Source organism: Podarcis melisellensis, assembly GCF_964234715.1.
Source record: "Podarcis melisellensis genome assembly, chromosome: 6".
Lineage (NCBI taxonomy): Eukaryota > Metazoa > Chordata > Lepidosauria > Squamata > Lacertidae > Podarcis > Podarcis melisellensis.
Genome location: NC_138538.1, coordinates 49963298 through 49988909, shown reverse-complemented (window position 1 = coordinate 49988909; position 25612 = coordinate 49963298). Strand labels below are relative to the sequence as shown.

General features: G+C 43.5%; 1 protein-coding gene across 2 annotated transcripts in view; it reads left to right on the top strand.

Annotated features, from left to right (window-relative positions):
* ERI3 (ERI1 exoribonuclease family member 3) overlaps positions 1 to 25612 on the top strand; it is a 196595-nt gene that overhangs the window by 166259 nt on the left and 4724 nt on the right. The gene's annotated exons all lie outside the window — the stretch shown is intronic.

Sequence of the window (25612 nt, the reverse complement as noted above, 5' to 3'; positions counted from 1 at the left end):
AGTTCCAGGAGGCCGGGGGCTTGTTTTGCCTGGCCCCAAATCATCAGTCAGCAGGTTTGGATGGGCGGGAATAGGGCCTAGAACGAGTAATGGGCCTGAGTGTGGAAACAGTGTTAATAAAGTGTATTTCACTTTTAATTTTGACATCCAGTGTAATGATCTTTTTAAGGCCCTATCATATTATCTGCATGACTAGATTATTGAGTCTTCATCGTCTCCAGATAAATTTATGGCTGGGATGAGGCTTGGAATTTATTATCAGTCAATAGAGCTCGATCCTCTAACAAGGCGTGTAATAAGATATACATATTTAATGATCCGGAGTGAAGCAGCCTGCTAATGGGGGTCGACACTTCTATTCTCTTCCCTTCTCAAAGGTAGCCTGCTCTGGCAGTCCCAAATGGCCTCTTCCCCGATCGGACCCCCTCAAACAGGGGCAGCTGGTGACGGCTTCCCTGCTCTCACCGTTCTGAGCAGAGTTTTGCAAAAGCCATATATTAGCTAGCTTGCAGGAGCTGTAGCATGCCCACAAAGCGAATTCCTTCCCCCCAACTTCCAGAGAAGGTTCTTTGGGACCTAAATGTTCTCTGGCACTTCACAGGCTAGGTAGGCTTGAACTTGGTACTTCAGAGAAGATGTCTAATAGAATAAGAACACCCATTGGCTAAATGGTACTGAATAGTTCTGAAGACAGAGTGGCTCTGTTCTAGTGCTTATGGAACCATGGTGCTCCCCACCCCCCGCCCTCAGAATCTCCATGTGTAGTTGAATAAACTGATAATTAAACAACAAAATAATGCAGTTTTCATAGGAATGAAACTGCATACAGTGGTACCTTGGTTTGCGAACTTAATCAATTCCAGAAATCCATTCTTAAACCAAAGCATTCTTAAACCAAGGCATGCTTTCCCATAGCAACAGAGGACATGGAACACACTCAACAGGAAGCGGAACATGTTCTGCTTCCAAAGCAAAGTTCACAAACCAAAACCCCTACTTCCAGGTTTGCAGCGTTCTTAATCCAAGTTGTTCATAAACTAAGCTGTTCTTAAACCAAGGTACGAGTGTACTCCACTTGGACTTCCACATGCCAGGATTATTGTGATAGAGGCAGCTTCATGCTCTGCCTAGTTTGATGCCTTGGGTCCAACAGTGAAACCTCACATTTTTCTCACATTTCTTTTAGTTTCTGCATTTCTGTTTTGTGTGTGCATTCTGATAAAGTCCTTATCCCATTCCTATGAGTATCACCATTCCTTCTAATAGTGAACTTGGGTGGATGAGGGTTCTATAAGTGGGTCCACCCAAAAATAGGTTAGTGGTTTCTGCATACTCAAGGGACTTCCTAGGTATAGTATATTCTTGTTAATTAAAGGGGGGAGGGCTCAGAACACTCTGACAAGGATCTATGATCTTCCAGGATGTATGGAATGTTGAAGGCAGTTGAGAGACAAGAGTAGAAACTTTATATAGGGAAGGAGAATGCTTCAAAAATTCAGTGGTCTCTTCAAGTGTAAAGCTGCAGCTTTATCATTATGCAGGGGAGATTTGGGTTGAGGGATGCATGCTGTCACATCTAAAAAATCCCACCCCTGTGCTTGGCGAGTTCAGGCCTAGCAGTTAGGCCCAAACCTAAGCCTTCTAGCTTTATGTTATAGTGTGGCAGGAGAAGGCTTCAGGGTCTTCATCCTTCCTGATACTCCTGAATGAGACCTAAACAGCACTTCAGAACTCCTTTCTCACAGGCACCAGAACAGGAAGAGAGGCAGGATACACTGATACATTTTGGTACAGATTCCACTTGCTCATAGAATCATAGAGTTGGAGGGGACCCTGGGGGTCATCTAGTCCAGCCCCCTGCAATGCAGGAATATGCAGCTGTCCCATACAGGGATCAAACCTGCAACCTTGCTGTTATCAGCACCACACTAACCAGCTGAGCTATCCAGGCTCCCAGTAATGAGCTCAGGTAGCTGAGTCCCTCTTGGTGTGGAATTGAAACAAAACCACTCAAAAATAAGGTAGTGGCTTCTGCATACTCTGGAGACACCCCTGTTACACAGAAGTACACAGGTTTGTGAATGATATTAAATGAAAATGACTTTTAAAAACCCACTTTGACATGACCTAAAGATACTTGAGGTCAGGCAAACTGTGTGAGTCTACAAATTAAGTTTGTGCCTGAGAACTGTTTGAGACATGGAATCATCATATGCCATTTTAGAACAAAGCATTTATGGAAAGGCAGAAGAAGAGAAGGAATGGACCTGCCCAAGCCCCTGACAAGTTATAGTAAGTACGGGGGTGGGGGGTAGTGTTAGATGAGATGTTTTCCCATCTCCAGAACTGTGTGTTCCCTGGTAAATAGTTATAAAATACTGAGGTTTGAGGCTAGCAACTCTCTGTTGCTGTAACACCAGAGGGGAAGGTCTTGCCAGGGTACCTTTCCTGAAACTTTCCCGGCTTCCTGAGAAGCCAGGGCAGGTCTGCATGTCTCTCAGTCCAGACTCTCTAGAGCCCTCAACAGAAGCATTCCTCTAAGGCAAAGCTTTCCAAACTGTATGTTGTGATACGTTAGTGTGTCGGCTGCAGTGTGTAGGTGTGCCACACAAACGTTCCTGGGCTCCTCCCGGGGCTGAAAAGGGGTTAGTTTAACCTCCAGTTTGCTAGTAAAACTGAATTACTATGTCATGAAATAATGCATGTCTAAAAAGGGTGTCACCAACATGAAAAATTTGCTCTAAGATGCTGCAACATTTTGTTGCATGCCCCCTTATGTTGATAAATCAATCAGCTGGTGTAGCATAGTGACTAAGAGACTGAGCTGTGACTTGCAAGCTTCTCTGTTTGCGTTTTGGCAGTGTTACAAACTCACTTAAGCAACCAACTTTCAGCTCCATCCCTCTTCCCCCAGTCTGTGCTGTGCTGATAAGAATATTTATTTCAACAATTTATATCCCCTTAATATCATAGGTTAGAAGAAAGATACAATAGAGAAAATTAATCAGTAAAACTTTCTTGAAATGCCTACTGAAGCAAAAAGAAATCTGGCCTACCTAAAAGGGCTGTTGTAAGAACTACAAGAAAGTAGTGTACTGTATGTGAAGTTCTGCAAATGTTCCAAATAGTTATATGAATGCAATTGTTACCACAGCTATAACTCTGCATATGGTGAAAAGAAGACTTTCAACAGCAGCAGGCTTGTTTTTTCTTTAGATTCTTTAGATTCAGTCTGAAGCAGTTATCATGCTGACACTCAGCAAGATTCTAAGATTTTAGAAGTGGATTTCTTTTCCTGGGTCAACTTCACCGTATTAACCTCATGTAAATGTGAAGTTGGAAGAAACAATACTTTTTCTGTATATTAATCTTAATAACTTTCTTGATCAATCATCTTTTGACATTTGAGGGCTGCTAGAACCCGAGGCCAACTTTGGGCATGAGATAATCTTGTTAGGACATCATCTTGTTAGGACATCAATCCAATATTTTTTATTTCCTACAAGAATGTTGTAGCTTCACTGATGCAGACAATTATTCCAAATCTTTATTCTGTCTGATTCTATCTTATTTATTTTCTGGGAGTTATTTGTTTGTGGGGATTGGCAGCTTTATGCACAAGCTTTTGCTTAAGGCAGTTGGAGTTTAAGAATATGGGGTTGTGCATTTTCCTGGAGATGCTGGGGATTGAATCCAAGACTTTATGCATGGAAAGCAGGTGCTCTACCACTTGAACTACATGGTTCCTTCTCCAGCTTCTGTCATCCCTATTGGTCTTCTGGCTGTAGCTGAAGGAATTCTAGTCCAACAACCCCTGGGGGTTATAATATATGCTAAGCCAGACATAGGCAAACTCAGCCATCCAGATGTTATGGGACTACAACTCCCATGATCCCTAGCTAACAGGGCCAGTGGTCAGGGATGGTGGGAATTGTAGTCCCAAAACATCTGGAGGGCCGAGTTTGCCTATGCCTATGCTAAGCCATTCAATACAGTCGTACCTTGGAAGTTGAACAGAATCCATTCTGGAAGTCTGTTTGACTTCCAAAGCGTTCGGAAACCAAAGTTTCCTGCAGCCAATCGGAAGCCCCGTTGGATGTTTGGCTTCCCAAAATAGTTTGCAAACCGGAACAGTCACTTCCGGATTTGTGGCATTTGGGAGCCAAAACATTCAAGAACTAAACGGTTCGAAAATCAAAGTACGACTGTATAGGCATATGCAAAACCAGGTAAATTTAAGCATCAACTTTATTTCTAAAAGCAGTGCCAATAGCTAATCCTTAAAGTAATAGTTTAATGAATAAATTATCCTATGCTTTGATTTATTAATCTATTGTCTCCCCACATTTGCAAATACACACACACACACACACACACACACACACACACAAACGGTGTTACCTCCTAGTATGGCTTTCTTGTAAATTCTAGGCTATTGTTGAATGTGTGGTCCCTGTCTTTGGTGGGGACCCAGAGAGATACATAACATTATTGGTTGCTTTTCATAATAAAAGTTTTTTTGAGGCTACTGATAATGTTGATCAGTTCATTAGAGCCCATGTAGTCTGATGAAGAGCGGTGGATTTTTAGAAGTAGTGCTGGCAAAGAACTATCAGTAGGCAGAGTACCAGAGAAATCATTTAAAGGCACAAAACAAATGTAGATTCTTCCCTTGTGGAGATGGAAGAAACTCCCTCTTGAGCACAGGAGGCTGTTGTGCATCTGTAGCTAGATAAAATAGTTCCTCACCCCTGGCTATATTTTGAGCCTCCGGTGCTGATTTTTCCAGCCCTTTGGGATGTTATTAAATTAGTTTCCCAGGACTTTTAATAAGCACTTTTGATTCCTTTGAAGCGTGTGGCTTTGTGGGAAGATTACAGCTCTGCATCCTTCTCGCTGGGAGAGAAACAATGGCAAGGGTCTGGCGTTTGATCTGTCCTTCCGAAGGCAAGAGAGACAAAGGGCTGGACTGAGGATTGGGAGCTAATGTTTAAAAATAGGCAGGTCTCCCTCCAAGATAAAGAGAGCTGGCCTTCTGTGTGCAATCAGTGCCTCTGCCTTGCTGGACCTGCCAAAATGAAGCTGGGCTTATTTGAAAGATTTTGAGTGTAGCTCTGCAGTTTCATTCCGAAGCCTTTCAACGCAATAACTAGGCCATCTCGCCTGGCTTTAAAGCAGAAAACTTTATATTAGGACTCTTGGAAGCTCCGGAATTGCAACCCTTCCCTTTCATTCCTTTTTCTTGTCATGGTGTGTCACTCTCAGGGAGAAGTAGCTCTACTTAACAGATTCTCCCATTTTGACTTTGATGTCTCTTCCTAATTAGGGTCCCAATCCCAGTAGCTTCAGCTGAACCAGGAAGTGACCAAGGGGTTGTTCAAGGCTTGCTTGTGAGACGTGGGGTGGGGTTCAGTGCCGTGCTAAGGTGATTGTTGCATCAGGGCAAGCATTTTGACTTGCAGACTGAACAATATCCCCTTTCCTTCCTGAGCAGGCTGTTCCGAGAGTTCTCCCCCTGCCCAAGAGCCAATTTTGGGGGGTGCAGGTGGGAAAGCCCCTGTTGCACAAATGAAAGCCCTTGCATAGGGATTCCATTAATGGTCTTATTAGCTGAATCCCACTCATGAGCAGTGGATGGAAAGGGATGGAAGGGCAGCTGCTCTCAAGTCAATGAATATGATAAAAATAATTTCTTGACAAGGTAAAAATAACGGGCAAGTGGAGTAGCTGGAAGACCAGCTACCCTACTCAAAGGGTGCATCTCCTTTCTATCTGGCAGTAAGGGTGCAAGCAGCTATTTGGAAGATAAGATTCACCATTTCTTGCCCGTCACATACTTCTTGTGTAAGATACCAATGAAGCAAAAATATCTGTTAATATTTAGGACCAGGTTCCTCTTGCAACCCAAGATATCCACAAGAGACCAGTGGGGCTTCAGTGGAGTTGAATGGGTGATCATTATAATTTCATTTTAAAATCTTTGGTTGTGAAGGTACCCATGAGGCCAGGCTATAGTCCCTAGCACATGGTGCAAGTGTAGACAGAAAAAGCCGGTCCTTGCTTGTAGCAATCCAAGCATAGGAATATAGAACCCAGAGGCTCTTCAGGGCCTGCAGAGGTGACTGGTGCTTTTCTGCAGCGAGTATTGAAATTACTCATTGCTGGAAAGGAAACCCCAGTGTTCATGTGAGGTTCTCAGCAGGAGCAGCCAAGAGACAGCAATGAGCAGTTTAGCAAGGGCAGAAAGTTCCAGGGAGCAGAGCCCTGCCTTTATCAGCAGTAACTACTGCTGACTTTAACAGCCAGGCATAAACTTGCCATAAATATTGTGAGGATAAGTGCTAAGACATGACTCCTTTACAGCAAGCAGAGGTCTGACCTTCCCCTAGAGAATATATGGCTGTATACCAGAAGCAGTATTGCTCTAGCCATTTCGTCTAGTGAGAGAGGAGGCAATGTCCTTGCAGGCAGGTATACACTACTGCTGTTTGCACCACACTCTGCCTTCCCAATGTTGCTTTTAGAATAACATTTTCAGCTATTGAATTGTGACTTCTTACCTCTTTCTACACTAGATCCATGGAATGATGCTGTGAAAAGTTCAGTGTTCTCCCACTTTTTGTAATCAGAATTACCTATAGTAGAGTTCGGGAAGTAGCCCAGAGCATGTTCTTATCTGTGATCACACAAGAGATCCATGGAAGATCAGGGAGTGGAAAATAGCACTGCTCCTACATATACAGCGGTACCTCGGTTTACAAACTGTTCGGTTTGCAAACTTTACCTCAGTCTAAGAACGTAAGCTGAATGGTGGAAGGGCACTGGCGGCAGGAGGCCTCATTAGGGAAAGTGTGCCTCAGTTTAAGAACAGATTTGGTTTGAGAACGGACTTCAGGAACGGATTAAGTTCGTAAACCTAGGTACCATTGTACTCTTGTTCAAAAAGAAATGCACTGGATCACTTGGGGCTAGCAGTCTCCATACTCAAACCCTTTCCCCCGCAATAGTCACCGACAAATACGGGCAATTCCCCTGGTATTACTATTTTAAACACAGTTGTGCTTCAGGCACTACCTAATGACGTATCTTTCCGTAGTGCAGACCTTCACCGTGCCCCCTCCCCCAACTCCCAGTCTCTGAGCTCCCTTACGCATTTCGAACTGCATGTAGAACAGCTTCTGTGCCGGAAATGGCAATCCATCCCCATTGCCAAGACAGTCAAACACCTGGCTGGTTGATTTGGAGCAGTGAAGGATGGAGATCCTTTCAGCTTAAGAGTATTGGCTCCTGCTTCACCCCTGACCCTTACACTGTGTGTGTGTGTGAGTGTGTGTGAATGAGTGCTCCCGGGAACACCCACCAGAGCAAAACTGGGGAATAATGGCTAAATCAAGCTGGCACATACAATTAGGCATCTAAATGCACAAGAAAATTGAGGAAATAACGGATTGTGACAATTGTTTTCTAACAAATTCTCCCCCAGTTTAAATCCCATTTGGGGTCCTTTCTGGTCATTAGGGATGTTTTAAGCTGTTCTCCATAGCATCACACAACCACTCAACCTATGGCACAGTAAACCTGAGCATCTTCTGTGTGAGGCCCCTGTGAGGAATGGGGCTTGCTCAAAAACATGGATATGCTTTGGATCAGTTGCCATTTATTTCACTGGAGCTTGCACAGAAAACGATGTTGTTGCCAAAGTATAACTGCCTGTGGGCCAACTTAACCATGGTACCATTCAGTTAGCAATTGTATGAATGTTCATTTAAGTGAATATAGCTGGTGTAGCAGGTATGGGGGCCTGGTCTGGATTGGGACTGCAGTGACGGCAAAGGGTTTAAATTCCTCCTCCAAACAGGGTCTCAATCAGGATTGAGGCTCTCGTGCCTAACATCCAGACTTCCAAAAATTCATTTAATTGCTTAATGCCTGAAATGTTCTCCCATTTATTTGGCCCTAAGATTCTTCTCTGAAATATTGCAGACCAGGAAATGTGGCTGTAGAAATATGAGGGGGGGGGGTTAATTAAAGGTTATAATTGAACATAGTCATGTGTGGATCAAACCAGTAACCTTGTAAGGGCTATTAATATCATGGTTTCCACAGTGGAGGACTAACTGCAAATCCAGGGTGGAAGATTCCAGTTTGCTTTCTGTCTCCTTGCAGATGCCCCTCTTCTCCTCTCTCTGACATTAGAGGAGCATTGTAAAGGGAGCAGTGTGGGACCAAGGCATATTCTGAAGTGAAAGTGGTTTCTGTGGATTATAGGGACCAGAATTAGTGCTGTCAAATGATGAGTCATACTTGGGGAGGAGTTCTCATAATTTTGCTTAGACTGAGGTCTGGATAGGTACATCAGCCAGTGTGGAAACCTTTAAAACAAGGCATAGCAAGATCTCTTAACCAAGCCCAGATTAACAACTGTCCAAGTCCATTTCACAGAGGGGACATGCTTAGGGAACTGGGTCTGTCATTCTGGATTGGCCCAGATCCTGAGCAACTGGTGAGTTTTGAGTCCTCTTTGCCTCCCTGCTCGGATGCATGCTGGATTTCTGAAATTTCTTAACACCTATAGAAACTGTATAGCACAAAAATGCTCCCTTGCAGAGTGGTGTACTAATTCCCAGGAGAGGGACATTACGCTGCACTACAAGGAAGTCACTTAGAAAGCCTGCAGATATTTTTGCTGCTATTCTAAGCCAGGCTTTGTATACCCCCAAAATTCTACCTGAAGTGCAGAAATGAATGCCTCTTGGGATATAATTAAGCCAAACAGATTCCAAGGGAATTAAGGCATAGTTTAGAGATAGTAAGAGGGAGTCCACTCAAGGCTGTGATTTGCAACAGAATCAGTTTTCTTATGTTAATACGCTATGGGAATTTAAAAACAAAACAGAATTGCCAGTCAAATTTGGCATGATGGAGAAAATTAGTTTTGTATCTCTAAAATATATTCATTAGGTTTGCCCTGGTCTTTCTGGTGGAAAACTGGTAATCAGTCTTCAGTGCAACTCCAGCTCATTCCTCTCAGTGCTGGGTTCAGCCCTGGTCTAAGTGAAGTGCTAACACAGAAGTATTTTTAAGGATGATGTACAAACTGAGCATCTCCCACGCTGTATACTCACAGTCCACACCTCACATCTCCAGTTACGGGACAAGACGTTGAAACCTGAAGGCATGGCTTCACTAGCCCAGGGAAATCCTTATGTGAAAAAAACAGCTGTTGGCAGGATTGCATCTCTAGTGGTAGCCATTTTGGAGGGAAAGGTCCCCGATAACTGCCCACGGAAACTCTGAGGGTGGGGAGTGTGTCTGATTTTGCAAGACATGTTGTCGGTGTCTGTCTGTCATTTGGTGGGATTTTTATGAGTGGTGAGCATAATACAGGACTGTATGAATAGGATTGTCTAGCTGATGGTGATGTATCGTTTTTCATTACCGCCTCTCAAGTCCTCTCTGCTCCATGTGTGGAAATCCTATTTATTCTCTAATTTGTAAAAATTCCCTCCTTATCTGATACCAATCAGGGAGGGGTAATTGCCTCTCAGGGCCAGTGGCTGGGGGCCTGATGAAGAGATATGTGTGCTGGCACTGTCTGTCCAGGCGCTGTGGCCTGCTGCACCATGTGCGTGGGCCACAATTAATAATGATTTGCAAATGGCAGACAAGCAATAACGCAGAAAGATGTCCAGCCAGCCTCCTGCCCGCCCCTTAATTTCCACCGGTAATATAAATGGCATGGGGACGAAAATCCAGCACTATAAATTCTGAAATTAGTTATTCACCATAATAAATGGATCCCTTATCAGCTCCCTCCTTCCTCCCCTCCCACCCTACTTTCCCCCTCTCTCCAGCCCGCTCCTTGTCCTGCCAAAACACAGACTTCATTTGAGCCCTAATATGCAAATGCTGTAATTTAACGGGATGGTGAAGTTGATTTCCGTGTTAACTTAATTATTGTGATTTATGAAACCCTGGTCCACAAGACACCACTACATCATTGTCCCTCCTCTCATGGCCTGCCTGTCATCCTGGCAATCCACTTCCTTATGTCTTACCTTCCTTCCTTTGACTCCCCCCCCCCCACACCCGCATTTTGCATCCTCTTCCAAGTTTAGTGTTTTATTAGCCAGCTTTAAGTGGGCATAAGTCCTCAGCACAAACAGGCACTGGGGCGGACAGCCTCTCGTTCTGCCGTGTTTAATCGTGCCTGGATAATGGATGTCTAATTGACTCATTTGAATGCTTTTGCCTACAGGAGTGCATAGCATTAAATGTTTGATTGCCTTAATTTCCAAACACATCATTATCCCCTTCTTACCCGCTCTTAATAAACACTTTATGAGGATTTTTTTTTTGCGCAAAGTAGGGAAAAAAATCTCCACTCCTCGTACTTCTGTGAAGTGATAAACTCTAATTAAGTCTAATATTTAAAAATATGGTAATGGTGACTTGTTTGAATAAGTGGACTGCATTTCCATAATTTCATTATTACGTAAAACACGCTAATTATTTGAAGTGTGCTTATTACTAAAAGAGAATTCTCCCACTAATAAAGATGAAATTGCTTTCCCCCCCTCTTATTGCCGAACCACTGTTATCCTTCAATATCAGCCTGGTCGTTATCTCATGGAGGGGAAGGGGGCACAGTTTTAGCCTTACTGTATCTAACCATGCCATGGCTTTTCACATCCAGACTTGCCATCTCTGTCTTTATACAAAGGAAGAGGCAATGCCCATATTGCAAAGCTTCAGTGTAGCTGCAAGGCTCAGCTCTCATTTTGGCAGAGTTTACAGAGAGCTTTCTGGTGAACAGAGGTTATATTTGCAGTCAGCTGCTGGTTCATTTCTATCTCCCAGCATTCTTGTTGTGCACACAAGCACTTTCAGTGGCCCCAATGTGGACTTTTTTTTGAGTTTGTGGCTATAAAATTGAGTGTAGAGAAGAGACCAGATGGAGCAGCTCATTAGAATGTAAGAAGAGCCTTAATGTCCCGTCTAGTCCAGTATCCTATTCTCATAGCAGCCAGCCAGATGCCTGTGGGAAACTTGCATGCAGGGCATGAGCATGTGAGCACTTTGCCTTCCTGTGGTTTCCACAAACTGCTTTTCAGGAGTATACTGCCTCCAAGTGTGGTTTGCAGGTTTGTGGACCATGACCTCACTACAAGGGGAAGGAATGTAGTTCTGTAGAAGAGCACATGGTTTACATGCAAAAAGTACCAAGTTCAGTGCCTGGCACCTCCAAGTAGGTCTGGAGGAAACTTCTCTGCCTAAAACCCTGGAGAGCCACAAGCCAGTCTGTATAGACAACAATGAGCTGGATGGACCAGTGTCTGACTTGGCATAAGGTTATGTTGCTAGGTACCAGTCTAGTGTCTGCCACTGGAGAAACTTCTGAGGTGAGAGGAGTGTGGAAGAACATCAGCTTGGCAGTGTTCATATGAAGACACAGATAGATTCCTTGGGTTATCTGGTTAAAAAGTTCTCACATAGCAGGGCTGAGAAGGACGTCTTCCTGAGACTCAAGAAAACTCTGTAGAACCTACCAGGCTAAATAGATTGATGTTTTTCTTAACTGGATGTCTGTCCAACTCCTTCATAAATAAAACAGAACTTTCAGAAGTGTCGTAAGTGACTTGTCCCATTCCACAAATATCCTGACAGGTGGGAAATGCCGTTGCTTCTGCCTTTATAAAGACTTATGGAAAGATAAAAAGGAATTTCTGAGTAAATGGCTCTGTTAACACTTCATTACTATTGAGCAGCATTATGTATGCATCAGGGCTGGGTGAGTGGTATTAATCACAGAGGCTGAGTAATTTTTTCTCCAGTGCAGGTCCTTGGCCTGCCACTATATGCCCAGGTAGTCCACCTGCATTTATTCATCTATTTGTTTCTGCATAAACATTTGCAGAACTCTTTCTAGGCATTGCTAGGAACTCAAGGCTATCTAAACCCATCATAATAAAACACTATTGAGAAACACAAAGAACAGTCGTGAAAGCCCACAAGCCACAAACACCTTGGTGTACAGTTTTTCACCAACTCTTCACAACCTTGCCAGTCTGATCTGCCAGAAGAAGGAGTTCCAAGGAGTGGGTACCACATTGGAGGAGAATGCCCTGCATTTCTGTGAATAAATATTATATGCTTCAGTATTTTGTGGGAACAGGAGATAGACATTGCTTCACAAAATGTGGGTGGCTCCTTCTCAGACTGTCTTTCACTGACAGGTAAAGATATTTTTATTACAGCATGTGTCCTGTCATATGGTAATTTCAAGGTACTGGTGGTTCCAATGCTGGAGTTCTTTGCAACAGTACAAATTCAGTGTTCAAATTGTCTGCAGTAATGAGTTGGGACTTAGGAAAAGTAGTGAAGAAGAGTAAGTCCGAAAGGGCAGGTGGACATTCATGGGAGATCTTGCAAGTGGCTGAGACTGTGCTTAATGAAGATGTCTCACCAGCCTTGCCATTGTTAAGACAGCCATCAGAAAGCCCCAATGTGGGCTTGGTTGACAGAAATACAGCTCTTTGAGACTTTTTCCCTTTAGAACACGACTGTGTTCTGGAGTTGTGGAAAATAGCATCCCATAAAGAATTGCTGGGGCCAAAGGCCACCTCAAGCATGCAGCAAAAGCTGCCTGTGGCCTCGTGAGAGTTAGTGTGGTGTAGTGACAGTCACTAGAGTGTTGGACGTAGACCAGGAAGGCTGGAGTTAAAATCCTTGCTCAGCTACAAAGCCTGCTATTTGACATTGGGCCTGTTTCCTGCCTCTCAGCCTAACCTAACTCACGTGACTTGTGTGATCATAGAAGGGAAGAGGAACCATATATTTCACCCTGAGCTACTTAGAGGAAGGACAGGATACAAATAAATATATTAATAGAGATAATGGCTGCATTTGGGGCCTGGCTTACAGGATTTTTCCAATTTACGAAAGCATTTATGAATCTTAAGGTAGATGCAGATAATAGCGTATTACAAAGCTGATGTACATTTATGATTTATTTTTATTTTATTAAAGTATTTATAACCCACCGTACAGATATGGTGTATAGAACACAAAATAAAAAGCAAGCAGCCAAATCATAGAATAAATAACAATGCATACAAAATCACATCATTTTAGGAACTGGTTTTCTTTAGTATCCAGTCACAACAGGAGGCTGTTACCACATCTCATTATTAGAAATGGCTGATGGTGGGAGACTTGATAGAATTTTCCTCCTCACATGCCTTGAAAGTACCTTTCTATATATATGAGCCCCAGAATTAGTTTGCAAGCTATGACTTGGGTTGAATGATAACCATACCATTACAGAGCTATACAAGACCCAAAGATAATCTTAGGCAGTGCAGTCCTAGGTACACAAACACTTTAAGCTGCAAAAGAGCACAGCTTCTGACCCTCCAGATCAAAGCAAGGCAGGTGGAATCCGGCTGCAGAGCAGGAGGAGAGAAGGGAAGCAGGACTATTCTATTGATTCTGCCGAGAGACCAGCAGCCTTTGGTGCTTTCCCAACCATCACTTAGCAGCAGCCTTTCCGTCAGTCTACCTGAACCGTTTTTGTAACAGCTGATAATCATAAGAACTGTAACTTTCAGAACTGGGTTTTGAAACTGGGATGGCTTTAAAAGTGGATTAGACAAATTAATGGAGAATAAGGCTGTCATTGACTACTAGTCATGATGGCTATTTTCTGCCTCCACTGCTGGAGACAGTATACTTCTGAATACCAGTTGCTCAGAATCAAAAGAGGAGAGTATGCTGTTGTGCTCAGATCCTGCTTGCAAATTTCCCATAGGCATTTGGTTGGCCACTGTGAGAACAGGACACTGGACTAGAAGGGCCACTGGCCTGAATCCAGCAGGCTCTTCTTATCTTCTTATGCTTTAAGATTATAAATATGAGGGCAGGGACTTTCGTCTTGATAAATAAGCTGCTCTCTTTTGATTGAAGAGTGGGTTAAAAGTGCAATAAATAACTTGTTTTTATATTTTTTTTGCTGTTGATGTCTTATTGTTCAGTCATTTTGGGATGCTTCTTGGGAGGTGATTAATAAATAGGCCCAGCTTGATTGGACTACTGGGTCAAGATGTTGAGTAAATCCTGAGAACTTCAAATGCACACAAAAATCTGAAAGTTTGCTAAAAAGTTTAACAAATATAAACGTTGAGTGAGTGGAAGGGGTTATGATGTCATGGGATGTTCTTTTTTTATTTGGATGGTGGCCAGGGAGAAAGGAGGCTGATGAGGAATGCAGCTTCTAGGGTATAGCAAGGAAGCTACTCTTCAGGCTTGGCCAGGAAAGAAGGAAATGCTGGAGAAAACAAATGCCTTGGCTGTTGGACACTCATCTATGCACAGGTGTATCCTAGGGATCAAGCCAACAGTGACTGTTTTCATAACATAATCATAATTGTCAGTAAGAGAAGCATGGGGAGGAATCATTGCTTTGCGACAATTCTTTTTGCATGTATAAGGTATCAGTTTCAATCTCAGGTACTAGAGTTGGGATTAGAGGCCAGTAAATATTTCTTGCCTTGGTGGCCAACCCAAAATTTGTTGGTGCCAAGAGTATCATCATCATCCTTCAGCGGGTGGGGCCTGGTCCTTGACCGCATACTGGACCCCTGAAACATAGCACAAATCCGAGAGCATTCCCCTGCTTCCTTCTCCAGCTGGAAGTCCGGAGCTGGAGTGGTGGTGTAACATTTTGCACAGTGTGAAAATAACCTCCTGCCCTCTCCATCTTGGAACTGGAGGTGAGAAGAGGCTTCCTTTGCCTCTGTAGTTGCTGGGTGTTCAAAATGCATGGCAGGTACAAACAAGCCCATGTGCCTCTACATGCCTCTGCCCCTGCTTCATTGCAGAGCTAGACAAGGGAAGTGGAAACAAGTTTACAGGCAACAACCATTTTGTGCCTTGTTACACCATTGTGACTTCTTCCAGGTCCAAAAGGACCCACACATCAGTGATCGTGCCTAAAATGGTCACCATCTGTACTTGTTTTGCCTCTATACTTGGAATCCCTAGCAAGGCAGAGACTAGTCAACGTATCTCTTCCTTCTCCCTTCAGCAGAGACTTGGGCTTCTCTTTTTTACTAGAGCCTGACTGTATGTCAGTATGGCAAAAATGGTGAACAAGATTGTGAACTCCTAGCTGGGAACAATATTTTCCTGAAAGTATGGTAGATATGGTAGCAAATCCCTTTCTTAGCCCAGTTTATCTCAGGAGGCCAAAATGCTTCTGAGCTCCTTGAGCAGCAAGATAAACATGAAACAACTACATAGAACAGTAGATCATTCAGGCGATGTGATGGCTGGTATTTATTTATACATCTGTTTTGAATGGCAACTGGATTTGAGCCTCACCAGCCTTCTACCTCATTGCATGCCAGGTTAACTGAGGCCACTAAATGGCAATCCAAACAATACATTGGCCATTCTCCAAAAAAGTTGCCTTTCTTTGTCCTCAGTGAAGAGACCTTTGGCATGGTTGGCACAGGCCAGTTGGGAAACCCTCAGCCTAGATTCAAAGGAATTTACAAGTGATGAGGTCAGACCTCTGGCAAGGGCCAGGTCCCCCTCCACACCCACAAAGTGGGGAGGGAGACATTGAAAAGTGATGGCACCACCCACAACTAAGTTCAGCACCACCCACAATATGTGAGAAATTTAGCAGGCTGAGTGTCTTCCTCACTGAGCCTCAGGGATGATTTACACCAAACATTTCAGCTCATAGTAACCACTGGAAATGACTTTCTACTTCTAACATTTGTATTGTACAGTACACTGCTATCCATCGCAAGCCTGTAGTATAGCATATGCTAGCACAGGCTGAATTCAGCACAGATTAGGATTCTGGCAAGCCACCACTAACCTGTATTTAGAGTGGCTTGGATGGTGCCTTAAAACCTAAACTTAGCTCATTGTGTTGGATGCAGGCAAGATATAGATATAATATATATTTGCAGGGATAAAAGTGGTGAGCCATTAGGATGGTCTAGCCTTTTTCTGAGGCTGTAAATGAAGATGTGAATCACTGTCAGCCTCTTCATCTCTCAGCAGGGGGCAACTTGTTTAGCCCAGAGCTGGGCATGATTTCTACCTGCTCAAGGATTCCTTGTGTTCCCTTTGCATGCAGGACCATCCCATGTTTTCGAGCAAATTGGATATGTGACGGGCCCTCGGGTGGCTCCGTCTGCCCTTCCTCCTGACAGATGGGAGCCTGGCATTTGCACCTTGAAGCAGAGAGCATGTTCCCCCTTCTTTCTGCCCAGCAGAGCAAAGCTCTGCTTTTAAAAATGCTGTTATTCTGCTGCCAGCAATTACGGCTAATGGATGGAGAGGTTGCAGGATGCCGACACAGGGGGAAATGTCTCCATTGTAACCTGCTGCCCCTTCCCTGCACGCTTCCCCCATTTCGGTTCTCAGGCATGCTGGCCCTTGAGGGCAGGCCATTGTTTGGGGTCTTTATGTACGTTGGAAAGGTGACATCCCATGGCAGGGGCCAGACAGGAAATGGAAATGAAGCATGTTGTGTATAGCAGACACAGATCCCTATATGGCCTGAGAACTTCTCACCTCCAGGCTGGGCCTTTTGAATGCCATTGACTACCATACGGGTGATTTGTGAATTGAAGTTTCTCATTTCAGGGGCTAATAATCCAAGATCAAGCCCTAGTAACTTGTGTCTCATTCCTAAACCTATCCTTCCACACAAAAACATGGACTCCTGTGTATGAGGGGAGTCTCACCTTTAGGCAACAGGTTAGGATAAATTGTTATGCATTGAAGCATCAAAGCCCATCCCCACTCTATGTCCCAAATCCCCGCCTTCAAACAATGAGTGGTTTATCCAGTGGCCGGTTGGGAAAAGTGCTAGGATGAAGTCAATATAAAACTAATTTTCTTTTCTTTGCGAAGAAATGAGGTGTGTGGCAGTAATGTAATTGCAGATAATGAGGTAAGTTATTCTTAATGTTCTGTCCATCTGCTGTCAGCACTATCTGAGATACCTGCCGGCAGTCCCAGGGACCTTCCCACTGGGGCCATATTGAAGGTATGAGGGAGGAGAGAGAGAACACCCCAATTTAATTCTCACTTCTGGTTCGTTGTTGTCATTCTGTATTCTGGTGGCATTGCGACTGTCTTGTGGGCTTGGAAGGAATTTCATATTCCGTTAGTCCATTAACTTCATCTTTTTAATTCAGCAAGTGCTATTTCAACTAAACATGCTATTCTACTGTGGAACTCATAGCCACAGATTTCTGTTGTGTGTGTAAACACATAAAGAACTTGCATAGATAATACACATGCAGCGGCTGCATCTCGTTGGTGGCTGAGGCTTTGAGAGCTAAGTGTGGTGTAATTTGGTCTGATTCATGCAAAGAAGCTGTCACACACAGTAGTGACTATTTAAAAAGTACTAGTGTGGCTGTTCCATGTAGCAAGCAGTTCATTTCCCTCAAAGAGGTTTGTGATTAAAAGTGACAGGTCTACGTGACAATCAGCTTCACAGGAATGGCTTCTAAGATGCCCTGTTTTATGACTCAGGTTCCTCGCCTGTTTCTATGGCCATATTATGTGTTTTTTATACTAAGTCAGAGCACTGATCCACCTGGGCCAGTGCTGCCTGCTCCAATTGGCAGCAACAGTTACCTGTGTTTTAGGAAGTGGCCTTTCCTAGTCCAGTTTACCTGTGAACCCTTTAACTAGAGATGCTAGGAACTGAACCCTTCAGCATGTGCTTAAGCACTGAGCCATGATTCCATCCCCCCAAAAAAGCACATTAATTGGTCAGCAGTTTACGCTCAGGCTAACTCCATTATCTGTTAGATGTTCCTCACAGAGTACACAGCGATTGGATGAAGTCAGCATTAGGACTTCATTCTTTATGCGCCAGTATGAGAAACTGACCTTTGCAGTTATATGGAAACAAGTGTGGGCTTAAACTATTTGAGCAGTGAAATTTCCCAAACCGGGAATAAAGGAGGGTGCAAAGGATTGTGAAGTATGGATGAAACAATGAGAGCTATAGAGAAATTTAGTATTTGCTTTGGATCGTACTTGAAACTATAGTATGTTGAGATTAGTATTTGGTTCTAACAAGCTTATTCCATATGCTCATTATCCCATCATCCTTAATAAATCCCCCCTTTTAAAATTTACAGAACTTGGACACAAATAGGGGAAACAGGCTAGATAAACTGGCTGACTTCAAGGGGTTCTGAGCCTATGGTGGCAACAAGCCCCTCTCAGCTTCCTATATTTTGAAAGGGCACTGGGATTGAAACTGGCACTGTTGTGATCCCCTGTGACTAAAGACAAGGCTGATTAAAAGGCTGAGAATTTATTTGTGGACAGGCAGCAGTGTCGTGGTTTTTCTTGAGACAGCAAAGGGAGCTCACTTGAGTTAGTTTTGCATCTGAACTGGAACTTGAACCAGTAGGGTGCCCTTGGTTAGAAATGATGCAAATATGACACATTAGAATTCAAATAGAGTTTCTTAATCTGCTATATTTTATTCTGATTGCAGGTTTTGCAAAATACTATTTTTAAAAAAGTAGTCGAGAAAATTATAGGGAAAATACCACAAGGAGATAATATTATCCAAACTATATCCTGCTTCAACATTCCCCTTGCCCTGGCTGCCTTTTAAATCACAATACATCAAACTTATCAGAAATGTGACAAATTCAATGTTGTCTAAGAAAAATGTATTTAAAAACCAAGTACAATTCTGTGAGGAGTGTGCATTTACAGGAAAGACAGAAATATGTGTCCTGGGACAATGAGGAACCTCTCTGAAATGAAATGTGGCAAAACTGTTAGTGTGGATCCTGCCTAAGTTCCCCACCTTTTGCAAAACTGATAGGGTCGTTTTGAGAATAACTGAAGCAATATGTATTGGAAAACATTATGCATGCTAAAGCTTAAACTAGTACCTTACATTTGCACATTCATGCATCCTGTTTTATTTTTCAGAGGGACATATTAGCATGCAGGACAGCAGCCTAAAATTACTACATTTGTGGTTAATAATAAAGGATCAGAAAGCAGAGAGGATATTGGGGTGGGGAGGAGACGAGTGTTTCCCATGAGACCAGTCTTCTTTACTTCATGCAGCTCTGTGTCCCCATTGACACAGGTGCATTTTAGTGATTTTGTTCGTTTGTGAATAATGAGGACTAGAAACATGTTGCTTTAAACACTTCTATTTTTATTCTTGTATTCCTGCATTTTTGTTCTTGTATTTTTATTCTTGTTGCTTTCTGTTTTGTATTCAGTATAAGATGTCAAAAAGTGGAACCAAATCAGACACAACCAAATAATATCTAACATCATTAATATGGCTTGAAGGAAGCTTGTGTTCATGCAGTTGTGAAGAATCCCAGGACTGTCTATCTGTGATAAAGGGCCGGGGCAGTCGTGACAGTTTTAGACCTCCTAACTACTGTTTCTTTTTCTACAAGGAAGTGAAATAATAGAAATCAGCTGTGCTTGCTTCTGAGTAAATGAGTGTAGGTGAAGCTGAGGCATATACTGTCTTTCATTGGTCCATCTTGGGGGGAGAAGCTCCTGAACCTTGAAGAACCTGCCTCAGCCTGCAAGAGGCATTGGTCTAAGAAAAATGCACTCTGCCCTAACTTGCCTTTCATTTTTGCCCTGGAAGTCTGCAGATCAGTTGCCAGTGGATGCTGAAAAGGCTTTATATCAGGAGATAATGCTTGACTAGATCCAGAAAGCACTCTGACCTGTGATACATTAGGGATGCTCTTGAGAAAAACCTGAGAGAAAGCTGGCCCATGGAAGGGGTGAAGGGGCTGAGACCAATGTGAGTGAGGCACAGGTGCAAGCCACCCATGGACAGTGGGGGGCATCTTGGTGCTCTCTCAACAATACAGCCATCATCTGGCAGCTCATCGGTCACAGAGTGATGGATTTCAGTCTGGCGCTGGTTGTTAGCAAACTGGCAGGCAGCAAGGTTAGGACTTACAGGTATGATGGCAAGACAGAAAACATCCTTATTTCCAGTTGCGTTGGCAGAGTTGTGAGATACTGTGACAGTGGGTGACGGCGCACAGGTTGTTTGAGCAGACTCTTTCGTTGGGTAACAAAGGCAAATAAAGGGAAGCCAGAAGCCAGGCAGGCAGCCCAATGAACGTCCTCCCACCCCCAGTGCCGAGAGCTGTTGTACAAAGAGAGCAGCGATATTATTCATTAACAGGAATCTGCCATTCCAGCAGTGACAAATGGCCTCTCGCTGCCTCTGCATCAGCTCCTGTACAGACCATAAAGCATGGGGACAGCTTAAATATGGACCTGCTCAGCGCAGGCCATTGGGTGATCCGTCTTGGTGGCTATAATGCAGGTGCAGCCAGCTTCACTCCAAATGAGCACATTTCCCAAGGCCGGGCGCAGAGACCAGTTAGTTCCAGCATCTCACTGGGATTTCATGAGGGACTGTTTCAGCATCTCTAGCCAGCTGTCCCTACTGTGCAGGGTCATCTGTTGCACACACTTCACATTTGGGTCTGTGTCTGCATCTGCTGGGGCCAGAATTTAAACTCTCATTTACACAAGGGCAGGGAAGGCTTTAGCCTTTTGGCCATGTAAACTATAAAGTTGTTGCCCTGTCCCCATGCTTGGCCAACTCATCTTTTTGTTTTTCACACACAGCCCAGAGGTCCACCTTTTATGAAATTCTAGGAGTGTCTCTCATTTCCCCCTCTTACTTTTCTTCGGGGGCTGGGACCTAATCAGCTCTTAAGATCACCAGATTTTGTTTGTTTTTTCCTTAGCAGAGCTTTGGTCCTTCTTTGGGGGCTGCCACCAGTGCTATGCTACCGTTTGCAAACATTTTTCTTTTTGGAGGGGTGCAGATGGGAGGATTCACTGCGTTCAAATGGGGAATTGGGTTCCCTAAAACAAATGGTCCACTTTGAGAGACAGCACCACACTCTAGGCAGAGTAACCCTGGGTTGACCCCATCCATACGCACCCCTAAATCAATTGCATCTTATTATTACAATATCAATATACAATATTCCAACAATAACAACATTGATTTTCCAGCCAGAGGCTGCACCTCAGCCTGTTTTAAAGAGGAGGGAGTAAATAGCAGCCCTCATTAAAAATCTATAGATTGCCCCCTCCCACCAGCCTCCTTCCCCTCCCAAAAAGAGAAAAAGCAGTTTATATTCATTAGAGCTATTGAATATAAAGTAATATGTTTGTGTTGGACATTGGGGTAATGTGATAATCTGTCTGCATATCAGAGAGAAATCCACTTAGCAGCGCTGTCAGCTTGACAAGAAAAATGGGCCCATAAAGCTGGCAAATACATTGCGGGGAAAGAGCTAAGCATGTGCGTTTTGTGTGTTTGGGAGCCATTCTGTGCCAGTGGGCAGGCCTACAAAGGGAGCATTTGTCAGTTCCGAACAAACGTGTGGCATTCTCAGCTGGGGAGGTGGGATGGTTGGACATTTAGGAGTGAAGGTGCTCAGTTGTGTAGGTCTCTGTCTTTATGGTTGTGGATGTTCCCCACATGGCAGGCCTTTCTTTTTATGGCTCTTACACAGATTCAGCTAAGATTGTTGTAGTGCCAGGATGGCCTCTCCCTGCCTTCTGCTTAAAGCAACCAGGTTCACCCACCTGGTGCAAATGCAGCAAGGAATCATTGCAGTGGAAGAAAAGGTAGCAATATTGGCTGAGGGTGAGCAGTTCCAGTATCAATCAGATGGCTCCGAATTGTTCACTTCTCTATCAAGACAAGGTAGCTTGGGTGTGAGTCCAGAGGTTTGGTTTCATTTTGTGCAATCTGATATATTCTTTCCAAGCTGGCACTGTGTGACTCTCTCAGGGTGTTGGATGGTAGTGGAAGAATTCATCACTGGTCCAACTTAGTTGTGGAAGGAATATAGTATAGGATACAGTGACATGCAAAGGATATCTTTTTAGGAGAACTTTCTCAAAGTCTTTAATTTGTTTGCAAGGAAATATTAAAAGTACAGGAAAGAGGAATGTTCAGAAACCCTTCAACCCACCATGCAAAGGATGAGCACAAGCAACAAAGTCATTCAAATTGGGGTGAGACAATATACCCTGCAAGAGCAAACTGAACCAGGTCTGGCTATAGTGCAGGGATTGCACAGCTAGACACAAGAGGGTCAAATTGTGTGGCTTTCCCTGCATTGAAGAGCTGGTCCAAATGTGGACAGACTGGCATCTGTGTCTACCCTTGAAATGGATTGAGTGTCAGCAAAGCCTCCTATTCTTAGTTGCCATTTTTGTAGAAAATACTCTTCCAAGGTAACAACGAGGAGATTTAGGAGATTTCATATGGCTAATAATTCCCCAAACAGCCATCTGACGGTGTTGTTTTAAAAACCGCTTAGTTTTTTGCTTTGGAGTTTATGAAAATCTCCCGCACTAATATCCCGGGAGCCAGCCTATAATTGTGTTATTAAATCAATCGGAGCGGATTACATTGTAAAATCAATAAGCGGCTGTAATTGCATATTAGAAAGTTGTTCGGCTGTTGTTGATTTTTTTGTACACGGATAATTGTAATAAGCGTGTTTACCTTCGTGCTGATTTGAAGTCAGTCTTGCTAAATGACTTGTGGCAAGTGAGCTTTGCAATGGCTTGTTAGGAGCCACCTGTACCAAGTGTCTGAAACACACCTGGCATAGTCTGGTTTAAGATAGAGGGGCACAAAAGAGTGTCCCGGGTGGGAAGGCTGGCAGCTTGGCTTTCCTTGCACTAACACAACCAAATGGGACAGGATGTGGTCATAGCCAGAGTAAATTTGCCCAGAAAGAATAGCCCACAGATGGCAAGAAATTGGGACCAGTCACACTGGGTCAGGCTTAGTATCCTGAATCTTCCTGCAATGGAAATTTATTTGCAGGAAGATTCAGGCTTAGTATCCTGAATCTTCCTGCAATGGAAATTTATTATTTGTTGCTCCCTGGCAAATTTGTGAATTGCCTACATTGAAAACTTTTTAAATGGGAGATGTAGGGCAATATGAAAGCTCTGAGTGTAGCATTCAATCTGTGATGACTGTTTCACACATGCAAGTTGCAATATGATGTCAGAAATCAAAGAACTTGATGTGTGAGTATTCAGATTAATTCTGGATCTTTTAGTAGAAATGCGTAGCAGAACGTTACCCACATTAGGGTACTTCCAGTTGATCGCTTCTAGCTACTGGAGACCTAATATAATCTGTATGGAGATTTGTCTATTGCCCATCTTTGGTGATCTCATTCAGACTGCCACTTGTACTGGGATGCTATGTATAATAATTACTATAAATAGGGTAATGTATTCCAGGTGTTTAGAACTCTTCCTGTACAGTATCTCAATAATCTTTACAACAGCCCTATGAATTAGACCAGTATAGTTATCACCATATTGCAGAAGAGGGTTTGCAGCTAAGATAAGCGTATCTTAAGGCAGACTTCCTCTGCCTTGGATCCTCAGGTGTTTTCTCCTGCCTTGGGTGCTCAGGTATTGGATGACAACCCCCAGTTTGGACAATGGTCGGGTGGTGGGGATCAAAGTTCAACATTTGATGTAGAAAGGTCAGTATGGATTCAGTCAAGGGGCATACAGAGAGAGAAGACAATATAAACTGAGGATGGTCCAAAGGGGAGCAACCAAAACAGTGAGCTTTGGAAGCAAGAATCCCCCTCCCCAGATGTTTTCATTGTGTGTACCCACTGAGGAAATTACGAGTGGCTGAGCAGGTGTAGGTCAGTTTAGGCCAACTATAGAGGTTAAGGAAAGAACATCTGGAAAGATAGCCTGCAGTATCCCCTTCAACAGGCACTAGGGGCATGAAAGAGCAGGTTCCAGAGGATGTATGAAAGAGGAAGTCCCACTGTAGACAAGCAATAGGCTTGAGACTCTTGATGTTTCTATCTAATGAGATAAGGAGATCTCTCAAGAGAAGATGGAACATACGGAGTTTACAGAAGCAGGTCCATGTTTCTGTTCAACTAAGTCATAGTGGTTCCTCAGTTTTGCCTATAATTGTAAACCAAGTTTTTACCAGGGTCCATTGTTTAAGGGTTTTTTGCCCCTTTAAAAATCTTTTCACATATCAAGAGAGACCATTGGTGGTGGTCTGCTTTCCCCCATAGATTCCAAGAATATGAACCCCTCAGAGATACCCTCTGCAATTCCTGACAACACAGGTTTCTTTAGCTGGAAATCAATGAGATGTTTTCAAGGGCAGAGAGGAATCAGAGCTCTTCAGGCAGAAAAACATACTGCAAGAATGTTGAACATCACCACGGATTTGACGAGCCATTAGACTTTGTACAAGGCAGAGAAGTTATGGGACTAATGTCCAGCAGATAATCAGACATTTTGTACATCTAGAAGTGGATCTATTTGCTTTGTATTTCAGCCATTGAGACTTTGCCAGATAGCTGTACTAGGAAGCAGCTAATGCTCAGGTGTGCACATGGCCAAACTTCTATCTTTATGCCCTTCCTTCTGATTGAAGATCAGTAAGTTTGGTGAAAGTGATACTAGTAGTGACTTGTTGCAGATATGGCCAATCCCTGTTTTGAATGTGTTCTGGCTGAGCGTGGGTGAGACGTGAAGCTGATGGATGTTCCCCCACCCAATTCTTTTTGGGGTGTGCCTCAAACTCATAAACAGAGGAAATTAAGTGTTGAGGAGGCCAAAAATAGCCTACAGCTTCAGCTGTAGGCTATTTGACTACATGCAGCTACACACCACATAACATGTTCCATTGCAATCTATCTTACTCTCTAGGGTACTCTTACAGAAGGGTATCATAGCCCTTCTGACTTTTTTCTGCAATCCTATCCCCACTTACCTAGATGTAAGCCTCACTGAATTCAATAGGACTTACTCCTGAGTAGACATGGTAAGGGTTGCATTGCAAATGGGCAAGCTCTGCTCATTATATAAGATCCCTTGCCCCCCTCCCATTTCTGTGGTCATCCTACTGCTTCTTTGCAGCTGTTACCAAACTGACTAATTTATGCACCTTGGTGTATGCCGATTTCCATTTTTTTTAAACACAGAATTTTCATCTTCTAGTTGCTTTTGATAAAAAAATTATTGGTTTTGTTAGCCTAGCTGTGTAAACTCCCAACGCAGTTGAACGGTAGAATGCCATCTGTTTTCCCCCAGTTGTGCTACCAGCATTCAATAGGTTAAGCAGGGGGAAGGTAAATGGGGGGCTGTTTCATGTATCTGTTGACACCCTCCCCAAATACTCAAGCTCTTGCACTTTGGGGCCAAGACAGGTTGGGTGGCAGCTTCCTGCTCCATTCGGCCCCTGGCGTTCATTCCTCAGTCGGTGTGCCTGTCTCCTAGACAGTGAAATATGGCCACAATTAGCCCGGATACAGTTCAATTATGATAAACAGCGCTTGCACCCTTTAAGCCGTGATTAAAAGGCCTCCCCCCTTTGATAGAGAGACCTAATTTCACATTATTATCGCTGCCGCTTGATTATAAAGCACTCCCTGGATTTACAGTTAAGAGACGGATGTGGAGGCGCTGCTTTATCATTTACACATCAGTAATGATGCAGCTGTCCTTCTGCCAC